This window comes from Aquarana catesbeiana, linkage group LG01 (assembly GCF_042186555.1).
Source record: "Aquarana catesbeiana isolate 2022-GZ linkage group LG01, ASM4218655v1, whole genome shotgun sequence".
Classification (NCBI taxonomy): Eukaryota; Metazoa; Chordata; class Amphibia; order Anura; family Ranidae; genus Aquarana; species Aquarana catesbeiana.
In genome coordinates, this window is record NC_133324.1 from 75,248,459 (window position 1) to 75,269,993 (window position 21,535).

At 48.3% G+C, this 21,535-nt stretch overlaps 1 long non-coding RNA gene across 2 annotated transcripts in view; it reads right to left on the bottom strand.

The window, feature by feature from the left end:
* The window catches only part of LOC141132312 (uncharacterized), a 218,840-nt gene that overhangs the window by 191,500 nt on the left and 5,805 nt on the right, over window positions 1–21,535 (bottom strand). For both annotated transcript variants that reach the window (XR_012242883.1, XR_012242882.1), the window contains exon 2: window positions 11,200–11,394. This is a non-coding gene — a long non-coding RNA (uncharacterized lncRNA). The remainder of the gene's footprint in view (window positions 1–11,199; window positions 11,395–21,535) is intronic.

Genomic DNA, 21,535 nt, shown 5'->3' on the forward strand with positions numbered 1-21,535 from the left:
TCACCCAAAGGAGAAGTAAGACTGGTGCGAACCGTAGCCAGAATACGATCAGGAGGAATCATAAGAACCGGAACCGACTCTAACTTGGAAGTGGAGGAAAATTGTTGTGACAAGGCGTCAGCCCTTACATTCTTAGTACCAGGTAAGAATGAGACAATGTAATTCAAACTTGACAAGAAAAGAGCCCATTGCGCCCTTCTGGGAGAGAGCCGTTTAGCCTCAGACAAGAATGTGAGATTCTTATGGTCAGTAAGAATGAGAACCGGCACAGTGGTACCTTCGAGGAGATGTCTCCATTCTTTTAGGGCTAAAATGATTGCCAACAGCTCTCTGTCACCAATCTCGTAATTGCACTCAGCAGGTGGCAATTTCTTGGAAAAGTAGCCACAAGGATGCATAGCGCTCCCAGAGGTAGGACGTTGAGACAGAAGGGCGCCAACACCAGTCTCAGAAGCATCAACCTCAAGGATAAAAGGTAACGTAGGATCAGGATGTGCCAACACAGGAGCAGAAACAAAGGCAGCCTTGAGACTTTCAAAGGCCTTAATGGACTCCGAAGACCAACTCTGTGGGTTACAGTTCTTTCTGGTCATATTGATCAGGGGCTTGACCAGAGATGAGAAGTTACGAATAAACTTCCGATAATAGTTGGCAAAACCCAAGAAATGCTGCAGAGGACGTAACCCCATGAGTCGAGACCACTGTAGGACTGCCGAAAGTTTCTCTGGGTCCATCGAAAAACTAGCAGTGGAAATGACATAACCTGTTCCCGATGGAACTCACACTTCTCCAGTTTACAACAAAGATTGTTCTCTCTTAATTTCTGAAGCACACAACAGACATCTGTGTGGTGGCTCTCCAGGGACTTGGAAAATATGAGGATATCATCGAAATAAACCACCACACATAACTGCAACAAATCTTGGAGGACATCGTTAATAAATTCCTGGAAAACTGCCAGGGCGTTACAAAGGCCAAAAGGCATTATGAGATACTCATAATGGCATGTTCTGGTATTAAACACAGTTTTCCACTCGTCGCCCTCCTTAATCCTCATGAGATTGTAAGCCCCTCTCAGATCAAGCTTAGTGAAAACCGTTGCTCCCTTGAGGCGGTCAAATAACTCTGTAATCAATGGGATCGGGTAGGCATTCTTAATCATGAAACGATTGAGACCCCTATGATCAATACAAGGTCTCAGTTTACCGCTCCTCTTCTTCACAAAGAAGAAACCAGCACCAGCAGGAGACGAGGATTTGCGGATGAAACCCTGAGAAAGTGCGTCTGCAACATACACCTCCATGGTTTTATCCTCCAAGGCCGAGAAAGGTTAAACCCAGCCATGAGGGGGAGTGGCACCAGGTTGAAGGTCAATTGCGCAATCATACGGCCGGTGTGGAGGCAAACTACAGGCTTGACCTTTGCTAAAATTACGGTACTCCCCTGGCAGGGAGGAGAGTGAAGAGGTACATAGGACCTTGGCTACCTTCCGGAAGCATGTTTCACTGCATTGTGGTGACCAGGAGTGAACCTCACCACGGAGCCAATCAAAAGAGGGGTTGTGCCTCTGTAACCAAGGATAACCAATAACCAGCGGAAACTTAGGAGAGGAAATCACTTGGACTTGGTTTATCTCATGGTGAAGAGCCCCTACGGCCATGGACAACGGAACCGTCTCATGAGTCACATGGGCAGGCTGTAGAGGTCTCCCGTCAAGAGCCTCAATGGCAAGTGGAGTGTCACGCAGCTGCAGTGGAATCGAGTGCTTTGATACAAAGTCAGCATCAATGAACAGGCCTGCAGCCCCAGAGTCGATTAGAGCCTGTATCTCGATAGACGACGTAGCCCAAGAAAGGGAGACCGAAACCAGGGGCTTACCCTTCTGGATAACTGGGGACGACACAACACCACCTGTTCCCAGGACGGGTAGGAATAGACTTCAAAAAGTGACCTGCCTGGCCACAATAAAGGCACAATCTCTCCCTCCTCCTAAAGGCTCTCTCATCCGCAGAGAGACACATGAAGCCCAAGTGCATGGGTTCATCTTCACTGACCGACTCGGTACCAGGAGGTATGGGAGGTGAGGGAGGCACGGGTGGGACTGCATAGCTCGGAGGCAAGCGTACAGGAGGCTTCTGCTAGCACTCCTTAAAAGAAGGTCTTTCTCTGAGTCTGGAGTCAATGAGGATGGCAAACGAGATCAAACTCTCCAGCTCAGTGGGTATATCTTGGGCTGCTATCTCATTCTTGATGGAATCCGAGAGATCATGAGAAAAAGCAGCCACGAGGGCCTCATTGTTCCAAGCAACCTCTGCTGCCAGAGTACGGAACTCAATGACCTAGTCGGCAACACTCTCACTCTCGTACTCGCGGGGCGGAACCAGACATACCTCTTATAAAGGTAATACTCAAGGCGGGTGCCTGCACAGAGACTGGGGCAGCAGCAGGGACGGCCTGCAACTCAGGTTGTACCGGAGCAGCCACAGTGGGGGATTCCAGGTGAGCTGTGTGACTCAGGAGCGTTTGTAAAGCCATGGCAAACTGATCCATGCGGTGATCTTGCTCATCCAATCTGGAAAAAATATTACCAACAAGTGGATTGACTGTATTTTCTGAATTCATGTCCTTCGCCTACTGTCAGAAACCATGAACCAGACCGAGACAGAAGTACAGTAAAATTCCACTTGTTTATTAATAAAAATAAAAAGGTAAATAGAGTAAGCGTAGTCAAAGCATAGCCAGAGTCCAGTAACCGGATCGGGTAGTCAGCCAATCCAGAGTTCAGTAACCAGATCGGGTAATCAGTCAGGCCAGAAGTCAGGGATCCAAGTAGAGGAACAGCAAGCGGGATAAGGAGCCAGAAGGGATGTCAGCAAAGCCAGTCTTTAAACAGGAACGCAGGAGATGGTTTCTTGTGATGTGACCAAGGCAAAGGCAGGAATGAAGTGAGTTGGAGATCTTTAAGTAGGCGGTAATGACAAGCAGATCCACAACAGCTGGTTAACTGTGGAGAGAGATGAGAGCTGGCAATTAGCCGACAGCTGAGCGGCCAGCTCAGAGAAGGAAGGGCTGAGCCAGCCCTGACAGCAGCGGACACAGGCACATCAGGCTGGGCAGCGGACAGAAGCACATCAAGCTGGGCATCAGGAACAGGTCTAGCATGCACCATGTCATCAGGCTGGGCAAAGGACACCGGGTCATCTGGCCGGGCAAAGGGCACTGGGTCATCTGGCTGGGCAAAGGGCTCTGGGTCATCAGTCTGAGCAGCAGGCTTCGGGTCATCAGGCTGGGCAGCAGCAAGCTGGGCGTCAGGAACTGATTCAGCAAGTACCGTATCAGCAGGCTGGGTAACAGGCACCGGCCCAGTAGGCTGGGACATGGGCACCGGCCCAACAGGCTGGGACACGGGCACTGGCCCAGCAGGCTGGGACACGGGCACTGGAACGTCAGGCTGGGACACGGGCACTGGAACGTCAGGCTGGGACACGGGCACTGGAACGTCAGGCTGGGACACGGGCACCGGAACGTCAGGCTGGGGCACGGGCACCGGAACATCAGGCTCGGACACGGGCACTGGAACTTCAGGCTGGGACACGGGCACTGAAACTTCAGGCTGGGACACGGGCACCAGAACTTCAGGCTGTACCGTGAGCATTGAAACATCAGACTGGAGCATGGGCACAGGAACATTAGGCTGGACAGCGAATACTGGAATGTCAGGCCGGACAGCATGCAGAAAGTTGGCAGGGTTAGGCGGGTCTTCAGGTTCAGGTTCATCAGAGGCTAGCCTGACCTCATTGGCAATCATGGAGGCAGACTGGAGCAGATCAGCTGGCATGGAAACAGACCGGATCAGCTCGGCTGGCATGGAAGCAGACTGGTGTAGCTCAGTTAGCATGGAGGAAGACTGGAGAAAATCGGCTGGTGTGGAGGCTGGTTGGGATAATGGCAGGATCGTATGGGTAGGGAAAAACCTGTTTTTTTTCTTCTGTTTAGCCACCGAAGTTCTGTAGGTGACTGCAAGACTGTAAGTAAGGGGTGTAGCTAGGGTTGCCACCTTTTCTTCGAGCCAAACCCGAACACTTCAGCGGGGCTTGGCATTTTTTTTGTAGCATACACAATGAGATTGTAAAATACCTGGGACACCTCTGTGTGCCCTAGGGGAGTATTAATGTGGCACGCGCAGCGGTGAACAGTGGGTGTAGCCAATTGCATATAGTGCAGGTGTGTAATGTGCAATATAGTGTATTTAGTGCAGGCGTGTGTAATGTACAATATAGTGTGTATATAGTGCAGGCGTGTGTAATGTACAATATAGTGTGTATATAGTGCAGGCGTGTGTAATGTACAATATAGTGTGTATATAGTGCAGGCGTGTGTAATGTACAATATAGTGTATATAGTGCAGGTGTGTAATGTACAATATAGTGTGTATATAGTGCAGGCGTCTGTAATGTACAATATAGTGTGTATATAGTGCAGGCGTGTGTAATGTACAATATAGTGTATATAGTGCAGGTGTGTAATGTACAATATAGTGTGTATATAGTGCAGGCGTCTGTAATGTACAATATAGTGTGTATATAGTGCAGGCGTCTTTAATGTACAATATAGTGTGTATATAGTGCAGGCGTGTGTAATGTGCAATATAGTGTATATAGTGCAGGTGTGTAATGTACAATATAGTGTGTATATAGTGCAGGTGTGTAATGTACAATATAGTGTGTATATAGTGCAGGTGTGTAATGTACAATATAGTGTGTATATAGTGCAGGTGTGTAATGTACAATATAGTGTGTATATAGTGCAGGTGTGTAATGTACAATATAGTGTGTATATAGTGCAGGTGTGTGTAATGTGCAATATAGTGTATATAGTGCAGAGTGTGTAATGTACAATATAGTGTATTTAGTGCAGGCGTGTGTAATGTACAATATAGTGTATATAGTGCAGGCGTGTGTAATGTACAATATAGTGTAGGTGTGTGTAAAGTACAATATAGTGTATATAGTGCAGGTGTGTGTAATGTACAATATAGTGTATGTGTAGTGTGTAATGTTTGGTGGGGAGCCTCCCAGTGTAATTTTGGGGGGTGGGGGAGGTCTCCTGGTGTAGTATGGGGGGACAGGGGAGAGGAGGAGGGGGGCTGACAGAGGGGAAGGGGGGGCTGACAGAGGGGAAGGGGGGCTGACAGAGAGGAAGAGGGGGCTGACAGAGAGGAAGAGGGGGCTGACAGAGAGGAAGAGGGGGCTGACAGAGAGGAAAGGGGGGCTGACAGAGAGGAAAGGGGGGCTGACAGAGAGGAAGAGGGGGGCTGACAGAGAGGAAGAGGGGGGCTGACAGAGGGGAAGAGGGGGGCTGACAGAGGGGAAGAGGGGGGCTGACAGAGAGGAAGAGGGGGCTGACAGAGAGGAAGAGGGGGCTGACAGAGAGGAAGAGGGGGCTGACAGAGAGGAAGAGGGGGCTGACAGAGAGGAAGGGGGGCTGACAGAGAGGAGAGGGAGGCTGACAGAGAGAAAGAGGGGGGCTGACAGAGGGGAAGAGGGGGGCTGACAGAGGGGAAGAGGGGGGCTGACAGAGGGGAAGAGGGGGGCTGACAGAGGGGAAGAGGAGGCTGACAGAGAGGAAGAGGGGGCTGACAGAGAGGAAGGGGGGCTGACAGAGAGGAAGGGGGGCTAACAGAGAGAAGAGGGGGCTGACATAGAGATGAGGGGGCTGACAGAGAGGAGAGGGGGCTGACAGAGAGGAGAGGGGGGCTGACAGAGAGGAGAGGGGGCTGACAGAGAGGAGAGGGGGCTGACAGAGAGGAGAGGGGGGCTGACAGAGAGGAGAGGGGGGCTGACAGAGAGGAGAGGGGGGCTGACAGAGAGGAAAGGGGGCTGACAGAGAGGAGAGGGGGGCTGACAGAGAGGAAAGGGAGGCTGACAGAGAGGAAAGGGGGGCTGACAGAGAGGAAAGGGGGGCTGACAGAGAGGAGGGGGGCTGACAGAGAGGAGAGGGGGGCTGATAGAGAGGAGAGGGGGCTGACCGAGGGAGGGGCTGACAGAGGAGAGGGAGGCTGACAGAGAGGAAAGGGGGGCTGACAGAGAGGAAAGGGGGGCTGACAGAGAGGAAAGGGGGGCTGACCAAGAGGAGAGGGTGGCTGACCGAGAGGAAAGGGGGTCTGACAGATAGGTAGAGGGGGCTGACAGAGAGGAGAGGGGGCTGACAGAGAGGAGAGGGGGCTGACAGAGAGGAAGAGGGGGCTAACAGGGGCTGACAGAGAGGAAGAGGGGGCTGACAGAGAGGAAGAGGGGGCTGACAGAGAGGAAGAGGGGGGCTGACAGAGAGGAAGGGGGGCTGACAGAGAGGAAGGGGGGCTAACAGGGGCTAACAGAGAGAAGAGGGGGCTGACAGAGAGGAAGAGGGGCTGACAGAGAGAAGAGGGGGCTAACAGAGAGGAGGGGTCTAACAGAGAGAAGAGGGTGCTAACAGAGAGGAGAGGGGGCTAACAGAGAGGAGAGGGGGCTGACAGAGAGGAGAGGGGGGCTGACAGAGAGGAGAGGGGGGCTGACAGAGAGGAGAGGGGTGCTGACAGAGAGGAAAGGGGGGCTGACAGAGAGGAAAGGGTGGCTGACAGAGAGGAAAGGGGGGCTGACAGAGAGGAAAGGGGGGCTGACAGAGAGGAGAGGGGGGCTGACAGAGAGGAGAGGGGGCTGACAGAGAGGAAAGGGGGGCTAACAGAGAGGAGGGGGGATGACAGAGAGGAGGGAGGATGACAGAGAGGAGGGGGCTGACAGAGAGGAGAAGGGGGCTGACAGAGAGGAGAGGGGGGCTGACAGGAAAGAGGGGGGCTGACAGAGAGGAGGGGGGCTGACAGAGAGGAGAGGGGGGCTGACAGGGAGGAGGGGGGCTGACAGAGAGGAGAGGGGGGCTGACAGGGAGGAGGGGGGCTGACAGAGAGGAGAGGGGGGCTGACAGGGAGGAGGGGGGCTGACAGGGAGGAGGGGGGGCTGACAGAGAGGAGGGGGGCTGACAGAGAGGAGGGGGGCTGACAGAGAGGAGGGGGGCTGACAGGGAGGAGGGGGGGCTGACAGGGAGGAGAGGGGGGGCTGACAGGGAGGAGAGGGGGGCTGACAGGGAGGAGGGGGGCTGACAGAGAGGAGGGGGGGCTGACAGAGGGGGGGCTGACAGAGAGGAGGGGGGCTGACAGGGAGGAGGGGGGCTGACAGAGTGGAGAGGGGGGCTGACAGAGAGGAGGGGGGCTGACAGAGAGGAGAGGGGGGCTGACAGAGAGGAGAGGGGGGGCTGACAGATAGGAGAGGGGGGGCTGACAGATAGGAGAGGGGGGGCTGACAGAGAGGAGAGGGGGCTGACAGAGAGGAGGGGGGGGCGCTGACAGAGAGGAGAGGGGGGCTGACAGGGAGAAGGGGGGGCTGACAGAGAGGAGGGGGGGCTGACAGAGAGGAGGGGGGGCTGACAGAGAGGAGGGGGGGGCTGACAGAGAGGAGGGGGGGGCTGACAGAGAGGAGGGGGGGCTGACAGAGAGGAGGGGGCTGCCGCTGCGATCATACCTTTGGGTTCCCGCATCCCGCTGTGCTGACAAGGTCTCGGGCTCCCCTGTCACCTCTCGTCTCCCACGGTCCCCAGCTGTGGTGGAGCAGGAAGAGGGCGAGGCCGAGGCTCCATGAGATGAGGACCGTGAGGTCGGTCGGAGCTCACGGCTGCTCGCCTCTTACCCAGACAAGCTACACCGGCGGTCTGTGATATGGAGCAGAGAGGCACGCGCCGCACAGCCGCCCCGGCCACATAATAAATACTGAGCTATGGGGCGGAGGACGGGACACAGACAGAGGCACTGGATATTAGTTGTGCCCGGGTTTCCAGGGGACAGAAACCCGGGCACAAGTTGCCAAACCCGTACTGTCCGGGTCAATCCCGTACGGGTAGCAACCCTAGGTGTAGCAGACTGAAGAGAAGGGCTGGAATATGTTAAGGAAGAGGGAACAGTGGCTATGGGGAGTTTTTGTGGAGTTGTTGCATGCAGCAGAGAAGAGGCAGATGGATTAAAGGCAGGATAGATGCAGCAAGTGGAAACAGGATACTGATATTTGGTTGGAAGCAGGGTATATTGGGCCTAGACTGGGGTTGCCGTGGGTGATGGGGAGAGAGACATTTGGGCCAGCAGGTGTCTGGTAGCAGGAATGGGTTGTTGTGAGCAGACTGAGGCTGAGTGCAATATATCAGACCATGCTTGGAATAATGGCTGAACAAAGTTTGGTTTACATGCTGCCTGTCTAACAAGAGATTGCACTGAGTTAACACACTCTGATAACACCTGCTGAGAACATGAAGAATAATGTTCACACCTATGCGATCCGATTCCTGTCCGAATTTACTGCGATTTGTGTCTTTTATGCTTTTTTTTTTTGAGAAAATTTGTTGTTGGGGGCTGATTTAAAAACGCAAAATGCAAATCATGGCAAAATCACGGTACACTGCATGCTTTTCTGCAGCTTCTCCACTGAAATCTATTAAACCAAAAAAAAAGCACAGTTTTGCACTTAAGGCTCGAATCACACTGCAGCGATGCGGGAACCCTGCGAATCCACTGCGGGTTCCCGCATCGCCTGTCTCCCGGCGGCAGTTGACACTGCCTTATGTGAACTGCTGAGAGTGCCAATTAAAAGTTAGGCTCCTCTCACACTTGTGCGACTTGTCCTGTTGTACCCCATGATTTCCAATGAGAACCATTCATATCTGTGTGACTTCAAGTCGCACCAACTTCAAAGTAGTCCCTGTACTACTTTGGTCCGACTTTTGATGCGAGTTGAGGTCCATAGACCTCAAGTTTCCACAGGCGTTCCCTGAAATCGCGTCAAAATCGCGGCCACGAAATCACAGTAAAATCGCACGACATTGAAGTCGTGGTAGTGTGAAAGGGGCCTTAATGACACCCCCAAATCAGTTTGCATATCGCAGTGCGAACTGCAAATTTGGACAGGAATCGTATTGCATGGGTGTGAACACCCATGAGGTCTGATTCTGCTGTGGACCAAAAAAAGGGTCCTGTGCGAGTTTGGTCCGAATGCAATACAAATTCAGCCATACTATCTGTGGCTGAAATCGCATTGCACAGAGATCGCATGTGATTTGCACTGCAGTGCGGTGCGAATCACATGCGATGTCGGACATCACTGCAGTGGATACTGGCCCTTAAAAAGTCCCTGACCCTTTTCAAAAACGTAGAGGCACAAAAATGCATTGAGGTGAACATGTTCCATAGGAACCCATGTTAAAAAAAAGTCCTGCGTTTCTGCAAAAAACATGAAAAAATGCATTGGTGTAAATGGAGCCTTACTGTCCTATAAGGCTGCATGACCCCTGACCCTCTGTCTGGACAGTGCTGATTGGCCCTGTGCTGTTTACATGCACCCCCCCCCCCCCCCAATTAAAAAAAACAAAAAAAAACCTCTCTAGCAATCCACATCAAACTGAGCATGTGCAGAGTGCCCCCAAGGCTCTGTACTATCAGCAGATAGGTTGGGGACTGTGGAAGAAAGGGAGGATCAAAGAGGACAGAACCAAACAGCATTTTTACACAATGCAGAGGATTAACCCCTTAGGTTCCACAGTGAGTATAACATGCATGCTTTAATGCATTACACAGACTGATTTTACTGTTGTGGGTTTAGTAACACTTTAATCACTTACGGACCACCGCACACCGATATACGTCCTAAGTTTGAAGAGAAATATCGTTGTTATGGCAGCAGCTAGCTGTCATAACCCCAGTATCCTCTTCTTCGAACGGCGGTCTGCTTTCCGATAAGAGTGGTCTCTGCGGCTGAATTTCCGCGAGATCACTTTTATCACCGGTGGGAGAGGGCCCCCCCCTCCCGCCGCGCTCCGGTGCCCTCCGCCACTCACTAGAGCCGTTGGCAGCGGCAGAGGCGATCGGATGTTTCCCCTTGCTTGGTATAGAGACGAGGGGAAGATGGCCCCCACCCGTCTCCATAACATTGCAGGGTGGAAGCGACGTCAAAACGTCACTTCCGCCCATAGCTCTTAAAGGACCAATAAAAAAAAAAAAAAATTTATTGCAAATTAAGTGTAAATATGAGATCTGAGGTCTTTTTGACCCCAGATCTCATATTTAAGAGGTCCTGTCATGCTTTTTTTCTATTACAAGGGATGTTTACATTCCTTGTAATTGGAATAAAAGTGATAATTTTCTTTTAAAAAGAACAGTGTAAAAATAAAAAATAAAAAGGTAATATAAACAAGAAAAACATTTTTTTTTCAACGCGCCCAGTCCCGCCGAGCTTGCGTGCAGAAGCGAAGGGATATGTGAGTAGCGCCCGCATATGAAAATGGTGTTCAAACTACACATGTGAGGTAACGCCGCGATCAGTAGAGCAAGAGCAATAATTCTAGCCTTAGATCTCCTTTGTAACTCAAAACATACAACCTGTAGAATTTTTTAAACGTCGCCTATGGAGATTTTTAAGGGTAAAAGTTTGTCGTCATTCCACGAGCGGGCGCAATTTTGAAGCATGACATGTTGGGTATCAATTTACTCAGTGTAACATTATCTTTCACAATATTAAAAAAAAAATGTATTTTTTATTTTTTCCAAAAAAAAATGCGCTTGTAAGACCGCTGCGCAAATAGGGTGTGACAGAAAGTATTGCAACGACTGCCATTTTATTCTCTAGAGTGTTAGAAAAAAAAATGTATAATGTTTGTGGTTCTAAGTAATTTTCTAGCAAAAAATAACTGTTTTTAACTTGAAAGCAACAAATCTCAAAAAGAGGCTCAGTCCTTAAGGTGGTTAAATTAAAAACACTTAAAAAAAAAAAAAATCAATTGCAAAAGTAAAAAAATCAAAAGTTCGAGGAAAAACATCCATTACAAAAAAAAGAACATTTTTTAACAGTTTATTTAAAAAAAAAAAAAAAAAAAAGGTTTGCGTTATTTCAATTTCATTATCAGCGTATCATCTGTAAACCTCCCAAATGTTCTCCCCCCCCGTCTCTGGGGAGCTGTGAAAATCAGGATTACTTATATAAAAAATCATCTCATATATGTCTGACCTTTTACTTTCTCTTTTTAATACTAACAACTGCGAGGTCTCATAGCCATTCCTGTAGTCCAGCGCTAAAACCTTTTCAAACATACTTGGAATTCTATTAAACTCAATATTGGAGACATTCTAACCTTTCCATATGAACAGAAGATTTTCTCCTTATCATTCCAGGTGTAATATTGGATCCTCACATATTTTAAAACCCGTTGACGTCAGAGCAGAATGTTCTTTGTTTATTTCCTTGTCGATACTTCAGGTTGATTGCTGTACACTTGATAAATGGCCTATGGAGAGGATCCCTGTGAAGGATGATTGTGCCAACAGCGCTGTGTAAATCAATAATAATAAAAATAATTACAATGATATATAAGTCAACATTTGTAAAAAAAAAAAAAAGACCAGCAAAGGAAACGTTTAGGTTATGTAATTAGTTGCACGGTAACTTTTTTGTTCGGTTTGTAGATGTTGGCATCAATAGAACTCTGGATAACAAAAATGAATGTTTTACGTGAAGCCCTATTGTGGGATTAACCACTTGTCTACCGGGCACTTTTAGCCCCTTCTTGCCCAGGCTAAATTTCAGCGCTGTTGCACTTTGAATGACAATTTTGCAGTCATGAAACACTGTACTCCTATCACATTTTTATATATTTTTTTCACACATATAGAGCTTTCTTTTGGTGGTATATAATCACCACTGGGTGCTTTATTTTTTGCTAAACAAACAACATTTATAATAGTTTGTTATAAAATTTTGCAAACGGGTAATTTTTCTCCTTCACTAATGTGTGCTGATGAGACTGCCATGATGGACCATAAGGCACTGATGGGCAACACTGATGGGCACTGATAGGTGGCACTGATGAGGCTGCACTGATAAGTGGCACTGATGTGCTCTGATAGGTGGCACTGATGGGCACTGATAGGTGGCACTGATAAAGCTGCACTGATAAGTGGCACAGATGTGCTCTGATAGGTGGCACTGATGGGCACTGATAGGTGGCACTGATAAAGCTGCACTGATAAGTGGCACAGATGTGCTCTGGTAGGTGGAACTGATGGGCACCGATGCGCTGATGAGGCTGCCATGATGGACCATGATGGGCAATGATGAGGCACTGATGGGCACTGATGAGGCACTGATGGGCACTGATAGGCAACACTGTGGGGCGCTGATAGATGGCACTGATGAGACTGCACTGATAAGTGGCACTGATGTGCTCTGATAGGTGGCACTGATGGGCAATGATATGTGGCACTGATGGGCTCTAAAAGGAGGCACTGAAGGGCACTGATAGGCAGCACTGATAGGTGGTATTGATAGGTGACGCTGATGAGGAGGCACTGGTAGTCACTGATTGGCAGCACTGATTGGCAGCACTGGTGGGCACTGATTGGCTGCACTGATAATCAGGACACTCATAATCAGTGCCCTGATTATCAGTGTTGATGTCTCTTAAACACAAGCCAGTTATCGGCTCTCTTCTTCTCTCCTCATGCTGTCAGTGTGAGGATAGAAAAGCCGATAACCGGCTTGTGTTTACATCTGTGATCAGCTGTCATTGGACACAGCTAATCACAAAGGGCCGCTGTGATTGAGTCAAAAGGACTCAGCGATCACAGAGCGCGTCGCCAGTGCGATCACAGGAGGACATCCATGTACGCCCTCCTGGCAAAGTAAGCCCGCGCTGTAGCCGTCTTTCGGTTATAGCGTGGGTGGGAAGTGGTTAAACCCTGCTCAGTTATTTTAATAGCCGCCAGGAGGTTTATGCCATAATGTACTAGAATGCAATTCATATCAGCACTTTATGGCAGACTTACCTATCAAACGAAGCCCTCCAGTGTGGCGCTGTTGCCACTCTAGCTGGTTCCGGGCTTCTCCGTATTCTTCTGGACATTCTTCTGGGTTCACTCCATCTGCCCGGCTGAATGGCCAGGCCATGATGACATCACCCCCGGACATGCACATAGGAGTCGCTTCATCACAGCAAAGAGCGGGTGCCGTAAATGTGGTCTGAGTTGCGCATGTGCAGCTCAGATTACATTAACGCTGACAGGCCAGGAGAGGCGTTTATGTCAGAGGAGACCACTAGGGGCTCTTCTGTTCTAAAAAAACGCTACGTGTCAGTGATTTTTCAAATTTTGACTTGAACCACTTGACCACTGGAAGAATTACAGGAGGTCCCCAACTTACGAACCTCCGACTTAGGAATGACTACTACTTACGAACGGGAGGCGGCGTGATGTTCTGCGCATGCGCGGCCACTTTTCGACGGCGGGCACATCGGAAAAGATCAGAAAACAGCGGAAAACATTGGAAAACGACGTCTCTGCCATTCTGCGCATGCGCTTACGACTTACGAACAAATCTGACTTAAGAACAACCCGGCAGTCCCTAACCCGTTCGTAACTGGGGGACTGCCTGTACCCCCTTCATGACCAGGCCACTTTTTGCGATAGGGCATTGTGTTACTTTCACTGACAATTGCACGGCCATGCAACATTGTACCACAAATAGAGCTTTCTTTTGGTGATATTTGATAACCTCTGCGTTTTTATTTTTTGTGCTATGAACAAAAAACACACTGACAATTTTGAAAAAAATAAAAAATCAATATTTTTGACTTTCTGCTATCAAACATGTTCTATAATTTAAGAAAAAAAAATCAAATTGCTTCATAAATGTAGGCCAATATGTATTCTGCTACATATTAGCAGATAGCTGTAGGCCAATGACAGTATAACAATGGTAAGCAAGCAGTCATGAATGGAATACATTCATGACAGGTAAAACTATTTCTTATAACATAACAGTGATCACAGGGAAACATCTGTCCGATTGGATGCTGACGCCCCACGTGACTTCGGTAGTCATCTTGGGTCAGGCAGAGTCTATTTAAGCCTCCGGCTCACAGGTTTGGCATGCTTTATGTGAGTGGCTAGTGTAGAGACAGGTTCCCTGTGTGGCAGGGACAGTGCCTAGGGATAGGGAAAGGTTCCAGAGGAAGAGGAACAGTGCAGGGACTACGTCTACCTTGCTTCAGGAAGCCTCCCCTTTGGGTGTGGGCATGCCCAGGCCGCATTTCGTTCCTTGTTACAGATGCTCTCGACATCTCTCAAGTCTACAGAACGCTGTTACAGTTTATAAGTGGCTCCGGATGGTCATGCCTACCCGCCGGGCCTAGTTGTATTGTGCTGAAACCATCTACAATACAATATATCATAGCTCCCAATTGTCTCTGATTTGGAGGGACTGTCCCTGATTTGGAACAAAGTCCCTCGGTCCCTCTTTTCTCCTCATTTGTCCCTCATTTTGGTCTGATCTACAGTGGAACCTTGGTTAACGAGTAACGCGGTTAACGAGCATTTTGAAAGACGAGCAACTTTTTTTTTTTAATTCTGACTCGGTTTGCGAGTGTTGTCTCACAAAACGAGCAGAATTCAAGCTAATGAGGTGTGCAGTACCGCATTTGACCAGAGGTACGGGGGCGCCGGTGACACTCAGAACGGTTCGTAGCTGGTCGGAAATACTCAGACCCACTTGGAGATACTCGGAAACACTCGGAAATACTCCGTTCCCGAGTGTTTCCAAGCCTTTTCGAGTTAAGACAAGCTGTCCCCGAGTATTTACGAGGCTCTCCGGCGCCCCCACCTCTGGCTACATGCGGTATTGCATGCAATAGAAGTCAACGCGGAACATATTATGTTTGTTTCCATTGACTTCTATGGGGAAACTCGCTTTGATATGCGAGTGCTTTGGATTACACGCATTCTCTTGGAACGGATTATGCTCGTAATCCAAGGTTCCACTGTATATAGTAAATAAAAATTCACTTTTTATCTTTCAAAAAATATTTCCCAATGCTTATCCTTTCATCCAAATTCTTGGATTCCTTGCTCACATGCTCATTACTGTGCTGCTTCTCCTTTCCTTGTCCAGTCACAGGCTGGGGTGGGTCCAAGACAACCTGGGCTCAGAGGCAGTGTGGTAAATTATGCTGCCCATCAGAATGGTGACATCTAGTTGCAAAAAAAAAGTACTGCAGAGGGAATCTCTGGATTACAGGTGCATACTGCAGCAACAGTTGGCTTTGGTATTGTATCTTTCAATGGGTTAATCATTTTTACCTTGTTATTTTTTTTTTGCTGGATCCCCACTTTAAATTGAATAGTTTGTATCTGAGTTATATTCTTCTCCCATTCTTATACTGTAACACCCACATAAGTGGGCTGCTGAACATAGTAAGAGCTCTGTATATTCCCTCATTACACTAATCAGAGTCAGCGTCTGTGATAATAATTACAGGATAATTATAATGAATCTAATGAATGCTGAGCATTTGTGCATAAGAATTAGTCATGGAACAGTGGCGCTCAGTAACAGCGACGTCCAAGTTATAAATTAAAGTCAAGTGAAGCCCTTCATCCTTACTTTAATAAAGTGCCTGTTTATGTTTAAATATGTTTTTTTTTGTACATTTAAATGGTGGGGTAATAATAAGAAAGTATTTTAGCCTTGGTACGCATCATCACAGGGTCAGTGATGTCATTAAGGAACTCTGAAATTTTATTTTAGGGCTCGGTGACACCATTTCCGTTGAGCTGTCTCGATGAATGAAGGATCAAAGCAGGGACAGCTAGGGGTGTATTTATAAAGAATTGCATAGCAATTTGCCCAATAAAAGGGCATGTCCATTTGCTCTGTTGTGAATGGGGTAAATAAACAAATGTTAAGAGGCTATTTCCTGTGCAGATCCAATGTTTTGCAGCCACTGTCCTATTCCAACAGATGGCAGCTGAGGCTATCAGAATACAATAGCCGCAGAGGGAGATTTCTCCATCCATGTTTATTACCCAGTTTAACTGCTTGCCCACCATATAACTTACATACAGTGCCTTGAAAAAGTATTCATACCCATTGAAATTTTCCACATTTTGTCATGTTACAACTAAAAACGTAAATGTAATTTATTGGGATTTTATGTGATAGACCAACACAAAGTGGCACATAATTGTGAACGGTTTTCAACATTTTTTACAAACAAATATGTGAAAAGTGTGGTGTACATTTGTATTCAGCCCCCCCTGAGTCAATACTTTGTAGAACCACCTTTCACTGCAATTACAGCTGCAAGTCTTTTTGGGGATGTCTCTACCAGCTTTGCACATCTAGAGAGTGACATTTTTGCCCATTCTTCTTTGCAAAATAGCTCAAGCTCTGTCAGATTGGATGGAGAGTGTCTGTGAACAGCAATTTTCAATTCTTGCCACAGATACTCAGTTGAATTTAGGTCTGGACTTTGACTGGGCCATTCTAACACATGAATATGCTTTGATCTAAACCATTCCATTGTAGTTCTGGCTGTATGTTTAGGGTTGTTGTCCTGCTGGAAGGTGAACCTCCGCCCCAGTCTCAAGTCAACCACGTTCTTGACGTTCGGAATTTCCGGACAACTTTGTGTGACCGTTAGGGTGACCACATTTCCAAACTGCCATTCAGGGACACCCCCCCCCGCGCCGCCCAAAAAGGATGGTTTTTGACACTTTTTTTTGCCAATTTTTGGGGGGACAGCAGGATGGAGGGGGACACGGAGGAAGAACAGAGGGGGACAGCAGGACGGAGGGGGACAGCAGCAGAACGGAGGGGGACACAGAGGAAGAATGGAGGGGGAAAGCAGATTTCAATTTACAAATACTGTACTGGTGACCCCACAATAGGGATAAAACTTTTTCGCAGAAGAGAGTTTAATAAGACTCATGGCCACTCATTACAATTAGAAGAAAAGAGGTTTAACCTTAAACTACGTAGAGGGTTCTTTACTGTAAGAGCGGCAAGGATGTGGAATTCCCTTCCACAGGCGGTGGTCTCAGCGTGGGGCATTGATAGCTTCAAGAAACTATTAGATAATCACCTGAATGACCGCAACATACAGGGATATACAATGTAATACTGACACATAATCACACACATAGGTTGGACTTGATGGACTTGTGTCTTTTTTCAACCTCACCTACTATGTAACTATGTATGTAACTATGTAACTATGTAGCAGGACAGAGGGGGACAGCAGCAAAACGGAGGGGGACAGCAGTAAAACGGAGGGGGACAGCAGAATGGAGGGGGACAGCAGCAGAATGGAGGGGGACACAGAGGAAGAACGGAGGGGGACACGGAGGAAGAACGGAGGGGGACACGGAGGAAGAACGGAGGGGGACACGGAGGAAGAACGGAGGGGGACACGGAGGAAGAACAGAGGGGGACACGGAGGAAGAACAGAGGGGGACACGGAGGAAGAACGGAGGGGGACACGGAGGAAGAACGGAGGGGGACACGGAGGAAGAACGGAGGGGGACACGGAGGAAGAACGGAGGGGGACAGCAGCAGAACGGAGGGGGACACGGAGGAAGAACGGAGGGGGACACGGAGGAAGAACAGAGGGGGACACGGAGGAAGAACGGAGGGGGACACGGAGGAAGAACGGAGGGGGACACGGAGGAAGAACGGAGGGGGACACGGAGGAAGAACGGAGGGGGACAGCAGCAGAACGGAGGGGGACACGGAGGAAGAACGGAGGGGGACACAGAAGAAGAATGGAGGGGGACACAGAGGAAGAACGTAGGGGGACACGGAGGAAGAACGGAGGGGGACACGGAGGAAGAACGGAGGGGGACACGGAGGAAGAATGGAGGGGGACAGCAGCAGAATGGAGGGGGACACGGAGGAAGAACAGAGGGGGACACAGAGGAAGAACAGAGGGGGACATGGAGAAAAGATGGAGGGGGAGAGCAGCAGAACTGAGAGGGAGTGTGGGAGACAGCAGCAGATCTGAGGGGGGTGGGGGACAGCAGCAGAACTGAGAGGGAGTGTGGCTGTGTGGGGGACAGCAGCAGAACTGAGGGGGGTGGGGGTCTGGGGACAGCAGCAGATTTGAGAGGGAGTGTGTGTGCATTGCTCACTAGGTAGTGTGGAAGTTACACTAACCTGAAGTACTCGGATCAATCAGGAGGATGGACGACTCACTCTCTCAGGACGGGCAGCTCGGAGGGTTTTGCTTGCTGGCTGGCAGTGGCAATCAATGTTCGGCTGCTGGAGTAGCTGTAGTCGGCTCGGCGGCTCCGGGAGGCACTGTCCACCACTGACTGGGGCTGGGCGGTGCGCACAGGGCAGGCTAGTAAGTGGACTCCGACTCACTGACACTGGCAGGCTGGCGGCTGCTCTCTCTCTCAGAGGTGCGCTGCTCATCCGTAGAGTGAGTCCAAACGAGTGCGCCGTAGCCGCCGTGCCGTGCGGGTGCCCAGTGCCCACTGCACTGACTCCAGTCCCACGTGACTGACGGTGCCAGCTGACGTCACTGGTTGCTAGACACGGGGCGGGCGGCCCTAGCCTAGCAACCAGTTAAGGCACTTGTGTATACTGATATAATAAGGGTGGCAGTCAGACTCGGAGACAGAATCGGCGGCGGTGTGTTTTTTTTTCATTCCGGGACACTGTATTGTCCCGGAATGAAGGTACCCGGGACATATATCTAAAATAAGAGACAATCCCGGGCAATCCGGGACACGTGGCCACCCTAGTGACCGTGTGTATGCAAGACAAGTTTGAGCCAACATCCGTCGGAAAAAATCTGATGGATTTTGTTGTCGGAATGTCCGATCGTGTGTACAGGGCATTCGTTTTCTGCCACACATAGCGTTTTGCTTTTAGACCACAAAGTTCCATTTTGGTCTCATCTGACCAGAGCACCTTCTTCCACATGTTTGCTGTGTCCCCCACATGGCTTCTCGCAAAAACTGCAAACGGGACTTCTTATGGCTTTCTTTCAACAATGGCTTTCTTCTTGCCACTTTTCCATTAAGGCCAGATTTGTGGAGTGCACAACTAATAGTTGTCCTGTGGACAGATTCTCCCACCTGAGCTGTGAATCTCTACAGCTCCTCCAGAGTTACCATGGGCCTCTTGGCTACATCTCTGATTAATGTTCTCCTTGGCCGGCCTGTCAGTTTAGGTGGCCGGCCATGTCTTGGTAGGTTTGCAGTTTTGCCATACTCTTTCCATTTTCAGATGATGGATTGAACAGTGCTTCGTGAGATGTTCAAAGCTTGAAATATTTTTTTTATAACCTAACCCTGCTTTAAACTCCTCCACAACTTTATCCCTGACCTGTCTGGTGTGGTCCTTGGCCTACATGATGCTGTTTGGTCACTAAGGTTCTGTAACAAATCTTTGAGGGCTTCACAGAACAGCTGTATTTATACTGAGATTAAATTACAAACAGGTGGACTCTATTTACTACTTAGGTGACTTCTGAAGGCAATTGGTTTATCTATATTTTAGTTAGGGGTATCAGAGTAAAGGGGGCTGAATACAAATGCATGCCAAACTTTTCAGATAATTGTAAAAAATTTGAAAGCCATTTCTCATTTTCCTTCCACTTCACAATTATGTACCACTTTGTGTTGGTCTATCACATAAAATCCCAATAAAATACATTTACATTTTTGTTGTAACATGACAAAATGTGGAAAATTTCAAAGATGAATACTTTTTCAAGACACTGTATACGACAGCAAGGTGGCTCTGCTGCGCAGGATCACGTACCTAGTACGTGATCCTGCACTTCTGGGTCTGTGGCATGCATGTGCACCACTGGCAACCCACTCTGGCTGTGATTATACATTTTGTATACAGAGGAAGTTTTTTATGGGATTTTAAAGGTACCAAGGAACCAAACAAAAGATTGCTTTGTAGTAAAAAATTCTCACATTTTATTGATCCATCATTAAAAAAAGCTTTGTGCAACACATTAAGATCTAGCAACTTGTCTCTTTTACATGGTCATACATGATAAAATCATAACTGGTGAAGAAGAGGTAGCCGTTCCCAACATGTTTCACCACTGGGGCTTCTTCAGAGGACTTGATACCCACTGTTATTGTGGTTGCTATATCAAGAAAAAATAAGCAGAACATTCCATAGTAGTTTGCAGATAAAAAGCAAACGTATACAAAAAAACAAATCTGGTGTTATTATTCGCCCTGTCCAACCATTTCCGTGCTTACCCAGGAAACCTCTTGGGGCAATTGCTATGCAACTTTGGCTGAAGTTGGGTAATGCCCTTGCTCTAGGTGTAGGTACTTCCCAAAGCCTGACTGAAAAACTCCCAAAGATAATGTCCCCCCATCCTGCCCTGTTTGTAGGATGTTGCTAAGAGACTCCCAGCCATTATTGCTCGCCCCCACCATCAGAGTAGTCAGCTCCATTATATCCTCTATCTCAACTCAGATCTACTTTGACAGGACAGAGAAGTGTTCGAATCAACTGAGAGTGTCATAGCTACGTCCCACCAACACATCAGGATGGGATGATGCCATCTCTGGGAGCTTTTTGTCCAGGCTGCAAGGGTACTATTTAAAGCTGAACTAAATTCTGGAATACTTACCTTAGCTCCAACGGTCCAACCTCTGTGAGGTCCCTCCCCAGTACCAGCATCTTGTCACCGTTTTCTTCTGGGTGCCAGTCTTCGGCATCTTGATTGGCTGGCATGGGATGGCGTACCTTCCATGCATACGCAGGAGTTCATTCAGATTTAGCACTGAAATGTACACTTTGGAGCGATGTCCTGATGGGAGGGGGGTCTGTGTTCTAACAAATACCTTCCACTTCTTAATATTAGACTTCTCTGTGCTTCTAGGCATTGATAAAGTCTTTGATAGTTTTTTGTATCCATCTCCTGACTTGTGCCTGTCCACAACTTTATCCCTGACATCATTTGACAGTGAATTGCCACCTATAGTTGATTGTTTGCTTCATGTGCACTACCAGAGACTGAAATGCTCCAGGAAAGTTCTTTTCATGCTGAGCTAATCAAAATGACCATAGCTGATCACAGTTGAAAGTCAAATGGCTTTATGTGCCATTGAGAAGGTGATTAGCTAGACCTGATTGAGTTTACAAGTCATTTTTTGGAGGGGGGTGATCCTTTTTCCAATTCAGTGATTCTGTTTTTGAATGTTTTTACATTTTTTTTCAGATATGTTGGTGTTATATTGTTCACTTATACATTGCACTGAGTAAATACAGCTGGATAAAAGAAAAACTGTGTGTGTCTTCATTTCAGGCTGCAAAGCAACAAAATGTAATTATTTTGAGGGAGGGGGGGATCCTTTTTTACCCACTGTAAATGTATATTCTAAGGAAGACAGTGATCAGGCAGGCAGGTTTAAATTATTGCAGAAAATACATTGCTAGTCTCTTCCGCAATAAACAGCCTGGCTGCTTGCATTTTTTTATAGACTTTAGTTCCAAGTGTCATTAAACCCACATCATTAAAAACTGTCAGTACATGCTGTATTACACGCTGTTCATATCAGTCACTATGGGATTGTCTTCCGTATTCTGGAAAAAAATGTGGTTGATCCTGCTGTTCACTGTCCCTCCCTCCTTGCCTGTGTATCCACTGCAGCCTG